General features: G+C 34.0%; 1 non-coding gene and 2 pseudogenes across 1 annotated transcript; 1 reads left to right on the top strand and 2 right to left on the bottom strand.

The window, feature by feature from the left end:
• Positions 1–394: 394 nt before the first annotated feature.
• LOC114181260 lies at positions 395–4,201 on the bottom strand (annotated as a pseudogene).
• Positions 4,202–6,162: 1,961 nt separating this feature from the next.
• Positions 6,163–12,093, top strand: part of LOC114180614 — a 10,903-nt pseudogene continuing 4,972 nt past the window's right edge.
• TRNAC-GCA lies at positions 9,004–9,074 on the bottom strand. The gene has a single exon. It is a non-coding gene; the product is annotated as a tRNA-Cys (tRNA).

Below are 12,093 nucleotides of genomic sequence, written 5' to 3'. Positions count from 1 at the left end.
ACCAACAAAAGAACTTCACCATTTGATCCCTCAACCCCTAGATGCCTTTCTTAATATTCATTGAAAAAAAAATTGTAAATGCAAAAACGCAGAAGGGTTTTATCATGAATTCATTGATTTTGTTTATTATCAACCCTTTTAGGCTTGGATCGAGGATAGTTTTTTTACTTCACAAAAAGGCATGCTGGATTTTGTACCTATATACATACCGATAGAAAACTAAACCAATAAATTCACATTGAATATCTTTCCTATGGGTCGATAAAATGGTATCAACTCAAATACTCATGGTCTACTAAGTGGAATAAAGATAAAAATATATATATTAGCTTTTGGAGAGATGGCTGAGTGGTTGATAGCCTCGGTCTTGAAAACCGATATAGTTTGAAACAAAACTATCGAGGGTTCGAATCCCTCTCTCTCCTTTTTCTCAATGAATAGATTTGTTTATTTTCTTAGTTTCTATCGAATCTTTTTTTTCGGGATGTTGAGGATATATAGCCCAGTTCGAAAAAAAGATTCGATAGAAACTAAGAAAATAGGAAAATAAATTCTTCTTTACGACTCGCTCTACTCAACCAAATATTTATAGTAAAAAAAAGGGATTTCTACTTCATTGGATCTCACGTCTCAATTAAGAGGAGTCATGGAAAGAACAGGTTCAAAATCGTGATCAATTCCTTTTTCAAATCCTGCGGCAGCTGTGCGCGCTCTTCCCGGGTGCCATAAATGGCCTACAAATAGAAAGAATCCTAGAACAAAATGAGAAGTAGCTAACCAACCTCTAGGAGAAACATAATTGACTGCATTAATCTCTGTAGCTACGCCACCCACGAAATTTAATGAACCTAAAGGAGCATGAGTTATATATTCCGCAGAACGACGTTCTTGCCAAGGCTGTATATCTTTTTTCAGTCTACTCAAGTCTAAACTATTAGGACCCCTTAGAGGTTCTAACCAAGGAGCACGCAAATCCCAAAAATGCATAGTTTCTCCACCAAAAATAACTTCTCCAGTCGGGGAACGCATTAGATATTTACCTAAACCTGTAGGTCCTTGAGCAGATCCTACATTAGCCCTAAGACGTTGGTCTCTAACTAGAAAAGTAAATGCTTGAGCTTGAGAAGCTTCTGGACCAGTGGGCCCATAAAACTCACTAGGATAAGCGGTATTATTAAACCAGACAAAGCAACAAGCAATAAAACCAAAAACAGATAAAGCACCTAAACTATAAGATAAGTAAGCTTCTCCAGACCATATAAGTGCATGTCGAGCCCATGCAAAGGTTTTGGTTAAGATATGCCAGATTCCACCAAGTATACAAATGGAACCCAACCATACATGCCCTCCAATAATATCTTCCAAATCGTCCACACTAACAATCCACCCTTCGCCCCCAAAAGGCGATTTTAATAAATATCCAAATAGAATACTTGGACTAAGGGTCAAATTGGTTATTTTTCTTACATCTCCCCCCCGGAGCCCATGTATCATATATATCTCCAAAATAAAGAGCCTTGAATACTAGAAGAAAAACACCTATACCTAACAAGATTAAGTTAATACCCAAAATTGTAGTCATTTTATTTCTATCTTTCCATACATAACCGAAGAACGGAAAAGATTCTTTAAGAGTCTCAGGTCCCAAAAGTGCATGATAAATACCGCCAAAGCCCAATACTGCAGAGGAAATTAAGTGAAGTACTCCAGACACAAAGTATGGAAAAATGTCTATAACTTCCCCCCCAGGACCTACTCCCCAACCTAGAGTAGCTAGGTGGGGAAGCAAAATTAAACCTTGTTCATACATGGGCTTCTCGGGTACGAAATGAGCCACTTCAAAAAGGTTCATTGCTCTGGCCCAAAATACTATTAATCTAGCATGGGATACATGGGCCCCTAATAGTTTACTAGATAAATTGATAAGTCGGGCATTCCCGGCCCACCAAGCGAAACCGGTAGTTTCCTGGTCACGACCAGTTAAAGCTAAAGTTCCACTAAAGAGCGTTTCCACGTGATAGAACCTCCTCAGGGAATATAAGGTTTTCATGAGGCTGATCTTGAGCTGCCATCCACGCACGAATACCTTCGTTTAAGAGAATATTTTTTGTGTAGAAAGTCTCAAATTCAGGATCTTCCTATGCACAGATTTCTTGAGAAACGAAGTCATAAGCACATAGGTTCAGGGCCAAACCGACTACCCCAAGAGCACTCATCCATAAACCAGTTACTGGTACAAATAACATATAGAAATGTAACCAACGTTTATTGGAAAAAGAAACCCCAAAGATTTGGGACCAAAAGCGATTAGCAGTAACCATTGAATAAGTTTCTTCAGCTTGGGTTGGATTAAAAGCACGGAATGTATTTACGCCATCATCATCTTCAAATAAAGTATTTTCTACGGTTGCACCATGAATAGTGCATAGTAGTGCAACGCCCAATACACCAACAACTCCCATCATATGAAATGGGTTTAATGTCCAATTATGAAATCCTTGGAAAAAGAGGATGAATCGAAATATAGCTGCTACACCAAAACTTGGAGCAAAGAACCAACCAGACTGACCCAGTGGATAAATAAGGAATACAGAAACAAAAACAACAATTGGACCTGAGAATGCGATTGCATTATAAGGTCGCAATTGAACAGATCGAGCAAGTTCAAATTGACGTAACATGAAACCTATTAATCCGAAAGCACCATGGAGAGCAACAAAAGTCCACAGACCGCCTAACTGACACCAACGGGTAAAATCTCCCTGTGCTTCAAGACTCCACAGTAACAACAAAGAGTGTGTTAAACTATTAGCGGGAGTGGAAACTGCAGCGGTTAAGAAGTTGCAGCCTTCTAAATAAGAACTTGCCAAGCCGTGAGTATACCATGAAGTTACAAAGCTCGTACATGTAAACCAACCCCCACTAGTGCAAAATGTCCATTTTACCTCGCCTTATATGCTTCGGTTGGCCAGGAACCGAAGCATATAATGGCGCGGTGGCATTTTTGCAATTAGAGCCAAGTTTTAGGCCTCGGTTCTCCAAATACCCGAAGCCAAAGAGGGTATAGGCCCCGGTTCGCTCAAAACCGGTGCCAAAGAGGGGTATAGGCCTCGGTCCAGTAGGACCCGAAGCCAAAAAGTGGCTGGAAGTCAGGGTATAGGCCTCGGTCCAAGAAGACCCGATGCCAAAAGGGGGTCAATGGCTTCGGTTCCTCTAACAACCGAAGCCATAGGGTTTATTTAGGGTTCAAAATTCGCGAACCCTTCTTCCTCCCCGCGTCACAGCCTCTGTTCAAGTCCCCGCGCCAGCAGCGCCTCTGTTCGAAATTCCGCCCCTTCGTCCTCCTCAACAAGTCAGGCGCCACCGAGGAGCTCCTCCACCTGGTGCCTTGCGCGAGCGATGTTGCGGACACGGGGTCGACGACAACACAGCTCCTCCACCTGGTGCCTTGCGCAACCCACAGCGTCCGCGCCAAACCCTCGTTAGTCTAGGTTACCTCCCGCCGCCGCGGCCACCACTATGCGCTCCAGCGTCCGCGCCAAACCTCGTCGAATAGGGGTTTTGATTTGCCCCTGAGCCGCCGCACTTTTCTATCACCGGCAAGCTGCGCTCGTTGCCATTCACAGCCTCTGGCATCCACCACCACTCCTCACCGAACTGGTTCGGCAGCGTGAGCGCTGGACATCCCGCCTCTGCCATTTTTGGTGAACCTCCACCTGAACCCTAGCTTCTGATAGGTACTGTTGGTATTGTTTGGACAGGTTCATCTGCATTTTTTTGAATAACAAGATGGGAGACAAACTCCTTCAGAACGAACTCCTTCAGAACTTCCAATTTGCAGAGAATCAGATTTGATTATGGACCAGCTTGTGGAACTGACGAGTAAAGGAATATGCCTCGGTTCTTATCAAGACCGAGGTAAAAAACTGGGTCTATGGCCTCGGGTGATAACCGAGGCCAAAAGATATACCTTTTGGCCTCGCCCCAATATGCCTCGGTTCCAGACCCGAGGCAAAATGTCGAAAATAACCGGGGCAGAAAGCCCTTTCTGCACTGGTGCCCCCAAGGCAAAATAGGCGCAAGGAAAGAGTAATAGACCGGACCAACCCACAAAAACGAAACAGTCCCTCCGCAACCAGTCATCCATATTATCAAATAAATCATTTTCATCTTTGGTAAATTTACCAAGAGCTATAGTCATAGAGATCCTCATATTCAACTACTTCAACCATTTCCTAACACCTCATAGAGCATTTTCAGAGATGGGACGGACCTTTAACATTTATCTCTATTCATTTTTCTCTCTCTATATATATATATATATAGAATATATAAGTATACTTTCCCTTGTTTTCTAATCGGTTTCGAATAAAAAATCATTTATGGGTCTATTGATATCTAGGGCAAATCCATGAACTCGATGTGGTTATTCCTTATCTATTCTTAAAAATCTTCCAAGTCATCAATCATAAAATCTGCTATGACTCCAAAATCCGATAGAATTTTTTTTTTCAGAACTATTCAAGAAACAAATGATCCCCTGTTTCACTTCTTATACCTAGCGGATCTTCAGACATATTTCTCTCCTTTCATCAAAGAAACTTATTCTTGAAGTTTGGTTGTGAATTGACTTCTATTTTGTCTAGGAAACTACTGTAGGATCATAGGTTTTCTAAATTTCTATTTCATTTACAGTTTTTTCTTTAGTATTTCATTTTTTTTATAAATACTATAATAAAAAGAAAAAACTATAAATGAAAGTTTTTGTCTCATATATATGAATTACTGGAAAAATATCGTCCACATCGATATGAAAAGAAACTATTTGATATGTGAAGACATAATTTAATGTAAATTTCTATTATTTCTATAAGATTAAATTTCTATTATTTCTATAAGATTCTATCTAATCTTATAGAAATAATAGAAATTTATGGAAAAAAATATGTTTCATTTTAATTTTAAAAAAACTTGTTTGGTGGAACTTGAAATTCGTATTAAGGCCCTTCTGAGTAAAGAAAAGGCATAACCTTTTTTCTTAGTTCAGGAACAAGAAGATTTCATTGGAAATATTCAGAGATTCTTAGGGAGTCTAAACAAAAAAAAAGTCTTAAAAAGAAAAAAAAATTGTTCAAATTGAATCTTTATCAAATTTGAATATCAGAATAGTAGATATAAATATAATTCAACGGGTTAGGTCCACTTACTTTTTTTTATTTTTCTATTATTGAATTTTACACTTTTTCTTTTTTATTACAAATAGAAACTTTTTCAAAATATCAAGAATCTTTTTATTCTTCCTTCAAATAGAAAGACTATTGCTTTTGAAAGAAAAAAAGTAAAAAGCCCCTTATCGGATTTGAACTGATGACTTACGCCTTACCATGGCGTTACTCTACCACTGAGTTAAAAGGGCCCTTTTTCTTTCAATTCCTAAATATGGAACTAGCATGACTAGTACATATATTTGTTATTGTGTATACTTATTCTATAAATTTACAGAAATTATATAAATTAAATGATATAAATGGGATTAGAATACATGTACATCAATATCTATTATTTGTATAATGACTCATCAAAGAACAAAAAAATGGATTTACCTAGTGAATAAAATATAGTTAAAAAAAGAATTGATTAAGATTGGATTTGATCCATATCAAATATATTATTTCAAAATGGATTCTTGAAGTCATTCTAATCATAACACTAAATTATTTTTTTTATACATAAATGTACTCACAAAATAAAATATTTCATCGAAACATTGATAAAATCGAATCATTGATAAAATGGATTCAATATGTTCTATCCCTAAACCAAATTTTTATTTTTTTATTGAAAAATTCTATTTTCCAAGGTTTTTTTCTTAGTATTAGATATAAATCTACCTATCGAATCTTAGTATTAGTAATAAATGATAGAAATGAAGTTTTAACCTCTCGTCCTTTGCAACAAACGAATCATTCCTGTGAAGAATTTTCTCTCTATTGGAACATTACTTCTTTTTTTTCTTATTATGACTGGAATAAAAAAATTTAGAAATATAAATGATTAATAAAAAATTTCTATGGAATTATGAAAGAACGAATTTTTTTTTTATCAAATCATATCATTATATTGACAATTGCAAAAAATTGTTCATACTATGAACGTAGTATAATGGCGGTCGGGCAAGTATGCCCCCATCGTCTAGTGGTTCAGGACATCTCTCTTTCAAGGAGGCAGCGGGGATTCGACTTCCCCTGTGGGTAGGGTGTTTCGAAAGGAAGTTGATGAAAAATTTTCAATAAAAACTGAAATGTATTCTTCCTATTGTGCTGGGTCAATGCCCGAGCACAATATTAAACCCATTTATAGTTCTCTGGAAATGACTGATGTGCTATGATACAGAAGAATCAAAATACTAAACATATCTAAGGTTATTTCTTTTTTTTCTGTATTCCATATTTCCTTCCACAAATTCAAAATCTTGTTAATAATCGGTATTCATGTCAAGATCTGTAAGTAGAAAATATAAGGAAAAATTGAAAAAAAAATATTTATTTTTTTCATTGATTCAATTTTCAATCGATTTGTTAATAGAATAAGAATAAGAAACGGATTACGAGTAATTTGTGTCGATCTCACTAAAGTGGATATCGATATACATATCAATATATAAAAAATGCGCTTTTTTCATTTACAACAAAAAGGTTCGAATCCGAAATAGAAAAAGAAAAGGTTTGACAGAAACGGTCCATAAAAATATTTATACAGTACACCCTTTATCCCTGGGATTGTAGTTCAATTGGTCAGAGCACCGCCTTGTCAAGGCGGAAGCTGCGGGTTCGAGGCCCCGTCAATCCCGTTGGATATAAATCCAAAAAAATAAAAAATAAATTACTTTTTTGTGTATTTGTAGGGAATCAAATTGATAAACAAAATTTTATTTGGGGCTCCCCCTGCTTTTTCATTTGTTTCGCCAAAAAAGGAAGGAAAGGGATTTTGGACTTTCATCAAGAATAAATGTTTTTTTTGTTTTATTTAGTATGGATAAAAGATCTTCCTATGTTATACTATTTCATGAGTTGATTTGATAGCTCAGATTATGTGATTCATGATATTGATCCGATTTGATATCATTGAAATCCAATTTATACCATTGTTGAAAGATTGAACATTTCTATGGGATTAAATCCCGAATTTTTTTTTTTTAGAAATTTAAGAGAAATAGAACATAATAAAGATTATGGAAGTAAATATTCTCGCATTTATTGTTACTGCACTGTTTATTCTAGTTCCTACTACTTTTTTACTTATAATTTATGTAAAAACGGTAAGTAAAAGTGACTAATTTCACTGAAATATGATTTCTTCATTTTTATGAATGATTTAAAAAAATGATCGTACAATCAACGTAATCCAGATAGTAGAAATCAAATTGATTTCTACTATCTGAGAATTGCGTCCAATTTTTTTTTTCAGATTCTTTTTACAAACAATTCCGGTATCTTAGGAAAGAAAGGGGTAAAAAAACAGGAATGGTTATTACACGGTCCGCCATTTTCCATATATATATATATATATATATATATATATATATATATATAACCAGGTTAAGCGTCAGTTCATCGAAATAGAAATTTTAAGAAAAATTTGATTGGAATAGGAATCCATTTCTTCTTCTTTTTTATTCCCTTGTTTTTCTCAAAATAGGAATATGGGAATAATGAAAATATTTGTTTGATTGAAAGAGTATTTTCAATTCCTATAAGATACATAGAATACATTACACTACTAAAATATAATAGAATCAAGATAGATTTTCTATTTGAACTCAATTAATTAGTATTAGTTTAAATGAAATATTTTCATTCAATAGTTTCGAAATTCAAAAATTCAGGTAGAAATAAACAAGGTTACTTGGATCCCTTAACTCAATTTTTAGTATCCCTATAGCCCACTTCTTCCCCATACTACGAGGGAAAGGGAAAATGAAAAAACTACCATTAAAGCAGCCTAAGCAATACTTACTATATCCATGTAAATTTTGTCTCCTATCTCTATAAATATGAAGGAACTATTTCATTATTTTCTCAAATTTTTTATTCTTTTTTTTGTATTATTCGCTAAAAATACTATAATAGTGGAATTGCTATTACAGAGTCAAAAAAAGGATTCCGAGCTAACATCATTCACGAAAAACAAGAATTCATTCTATTTATTAGTTATTAGAACATCTAAAAAGTTTTTTTTTGATTATTTTTAGTAAAATCATAAAACATTAAACATAAAAAAATTATAGGAAGTTATAAGTCAATGAATGTTACTACCAGGTGGGAATATTAAGATTTCTCTTTTATCATTTCCTTAAGGATTTCATAAAAAAAGAATCAAGACAGATTCATTTGCATACTTATACTCTTCTTTCTATTTGAAATAGTCCCTTAAATGTCTCCCAATTCGTTCTCTAAAATAATTAAAAAAACTTTTTTTCTTTTCTATTCGATTTTAGAATCAAAACTTTTTAATTTTATTAGAATATAGAATATGAAAATCTAAAGAATACTTTTTTTGAATATTACGAAAGCGAATTAGCTAAATTAAAGCTATTAAATAGAATTGATCTAAATAATATTGATAAAATGTGGAAGCACTCATAAACTTTAAATTAGTCTGTATAGAAGGTTTTTCTTCTACCTTTTCTCTACCTAAAAATGGACTTTCCTATCCGACTTATTCTTAATCCAATCTAATAAAAGACCCAGTCAGGAGACAAACACTACAATAGTTGTGTACTGAACGAACTATCATTTCTAAATTTATGGATTCCTTTTCACTACTAGAATCTTTCCTTGAATTCGAGATAAAAATATTTACAACATTTTTTAAGCTACTGATGCTTATAATTTCGAATCAAACGCAATTCTCAAGACTCCTTTTCCCTCGCTTGCTTCTGTTGGAAAAAAAGTTTTCTAAAAAAACGTAATATAATCTTTCATTTACAGTTTCTTATCGATCAGGCGACACCCGGATTTGAACTGGGGAAAAAGGATTTGCAGTCCCCCGCCTTACCACTCGGCCATGCCGCCAATAAAAATATAGATATGAAGTTTTTGAGAATACTCCCCCCTTTTCTTTCTATTGAAAAATTGAAAAACAATCTTGAGACAAATCGCAACCGTTAACTATTCTTTTATGAATTATTCTTGAATATTTGAATAGAAATTTGTTTTTTTCTTAATGAGATTAGAAAATAAAAATTGATACATAACCAATCAATATTGCTTTTTTTTTTAACTTTGTTCATTCTAATTATAACAACAACTTTCAATATATGTAAACCCTAGAATATCAATTTGATCTGTTACACAGATATTATCTAATCGAGTATCTTATCCATATCTATATAGATATAGAATACCAATACTATACGGTATTTTCAAGAAATTATCGTGCTTATCCTTTTTTTACAATTTTGAATAGAAAATTTGTAAAAATTCACACATGTTATGTGTTTGTTATCCTGAACAAATATGACTGCAATAAAGTTAGAGACAGATCTATAGCTGCAGTTAAATATATGCATGTTTCAAAAATACAAGCCTTATTACATTACACATAACATACTCTAATCATATTCTCCCCAATTATCTCCAAAATACTTCATTTCAAAATATATCTTTTCTTAACAATTTCGAATGGATTTTTTTTGTATCCAATTGAATTTGAATATGTAATATCATAATAATGATAGAAATGAAATGCATTTTTTTATATTCCTAAAAAAAAATATTGAAATGCTCGTAGAAATTTCCAATCCTTTTTTAGATTAGAATTTCGATTCTATCTGTTTGTTTTGTTGCAAATTCCTTCGAAGTTGAGTATCAAATTCTAATATTTCTTTCTTTTTTCATAATAGATATTTCATACACTAAGAAATATTTGATACACGGGATTAGGTAAGATTTCATGTAATTAAGTATAAAGAATAGAAATTCCAGTATTGCTAAATGGATTCATGTGATTTGATGAAGCATGACAGCAAATCGTGGAATATTTTTCGATAAAATTCACAGGGAAATTGAAAATGCTTGGGAGTGAAAATGAAGAAATGTCTACACTACCTGGATTGAATCAGATACAATTTGAAGGGTTTTGTAGGTTCATTGATCGTGGCTTAACAGAAGGGCTTTTTAAGTTTCCAAAAATTGAGGATACAGATCAGGAAATTGAATTTCAATTATTTGCCGAAACATATCAATTATTAGAACCCTTGATAAACGAAAAAGATGTTGTATATGAATCACTTACATATTCTGCTGAATTATATATATCCGAGGGATTAATTTGGAAAAGTAGTAGAGATATACGAAAACAAACTATTTTTGTTGGAAATATTCCTCTAATGAATTCTTCGGGAACTTCTATAGTAAATGGAATATACAGAATAGTAATCAATCAAATATTGCAAAGTCCTGGTATCTATTACCGTTCAAAATTGGAACCTAACGGAATTTCGGTCTATACTGGCACTATAATATCAGACTGGGGGGTAGATTAGAATTAGAGATTGATAAAAAAGCAAGGATATGGGCTCATGTGAGTAGGAAACAAAAAATATCTATTCTAGTTCTATCATCAGCTATGGGTTCGAATTTAAGCGAAATTCTAGAAAATGTTTGTTATCCTGAAATTTTCGTGTCTTTCCTAAATGATAAGGATAAAAAAAATTGGATCAAAAGAAAATGCCATTTTGGAGTTTTATCGACAATTTGCTTGTGTTGGCGGAGATCCGATATTTTCTGAATCTTTATGGAAATAATTACAATTTTTTTTTTCAACAAAGATGTGAATTAGGAAAAACTGGTCGACGAAATATCAACCAAAAGCTTAATCTTGATATACCCCAGAACAATACATTTTTGTTACCGCGAGATATATTGACAGCTGCGGATCATTTGATTGGCATGAAATTTGGAATGGCTCTACTTGACGATATAAATCATTTGAAAAATAAACGTATTCGTTTTGTAGCAGATCTATTTCAAGATCAATTTGGATTGGCCCTGGTTCGTTTAGAAAATATGGTTAAAGGAACTATATGTGGAGCAATTAGACATAAATTGATACAGACTCCTCAGAATTTGGTGACTTCAACTCCATTAACAACGACTTATGAATCTTTTTTTGGATTACACCCATTATCTCAAGTTTTGTGATGAAGGATTATCTTGTTCCTTTTTAAGATTATTGAATATGGTGTGAGTTGATTAAGAAAGCTAAGTGAAATCCCCACTGGACATTAAGATAGCAAGCTATCTAGATGTGAAGGTTCCTTTCACAAAGCTTAAGAGAAGAAGATGATGGATTGATTCAAAACAAAAAGGAAATGGAAGGCACATAAACCATAGAAAACCAAGAACAATTAAAAGAAGAAGAAAACATAAAATGGAAAGGAAAGAAATGGTAAAAATGTAAGGAGCACGCCACTACAAGGCAAGGCTAGAAGCCATGGCAACCTTGAAGATGAGTGGATGTGTGCCGCCACTTGCTATGCAAGATAAGGCTTAAAAGTATTCACTCCCAAGGGAGGAAACTCTCACAAATGGTTGAGACACAAGAGTGTTTTTACTTCAAAATCTTCAACCCTTTTACATGTCTAGGAGCACCCCTTATATAGAAGAGTTTAGGGGCCTCTAAGCAAATAAAAGATACCTAAGGATGTCTCTACAAAAACCTAACCCTAGCTTTTAGAAACTAGGTCAAATAAGGTTACAAAAAATGAGAGACAAAAGAGCTAGCTATGGTGTGTGCAAGGCTAATTTCGTTCTAGCACAAAAGGAGACAAAGAATGTGTCTCATATGTCTCCAAAAAGTGGCCAAAGAGTGCTAAAAACAAAGGAGACCAAAGGTACATAGGTACACTTGCTTCATGCCTTTTACTTTATGCTTTATGACTTTGCTTTACTCTCTCTGCCACATCATTTATGCTCCCCAATCACCATGCGCCACCTAGCATTGCTTTCTTACTCCTAATTAACCTACAAAGCAAATAAACATAGATTAGCATGTTGGCTTAAGTCAAGTCAACTATAGTCAATAAGTCAA

The sequence above is a fragment of the Vigna unguiculata genome, chromosome 4 (genome assembly GCF_004118075.2).
Source record: "Vigna unguiculata cultivar IT97K-499-35 chromosome 4, ASM411807v1, whole genome shotgun sequence".
In the NCBI taxonomy this organism is placed as follows: domain Eukaryota; kingdom Viridiplantae; phylum Streptophyta; class Magnoliopsida; order Fabales; family Fabaceae; genus Vigna; species Vigna unguiculata.
Note: the sequence above shows the minus strand (reverse complement) of the source record. Positions and strands in the feature narration are given on the sequence as shown.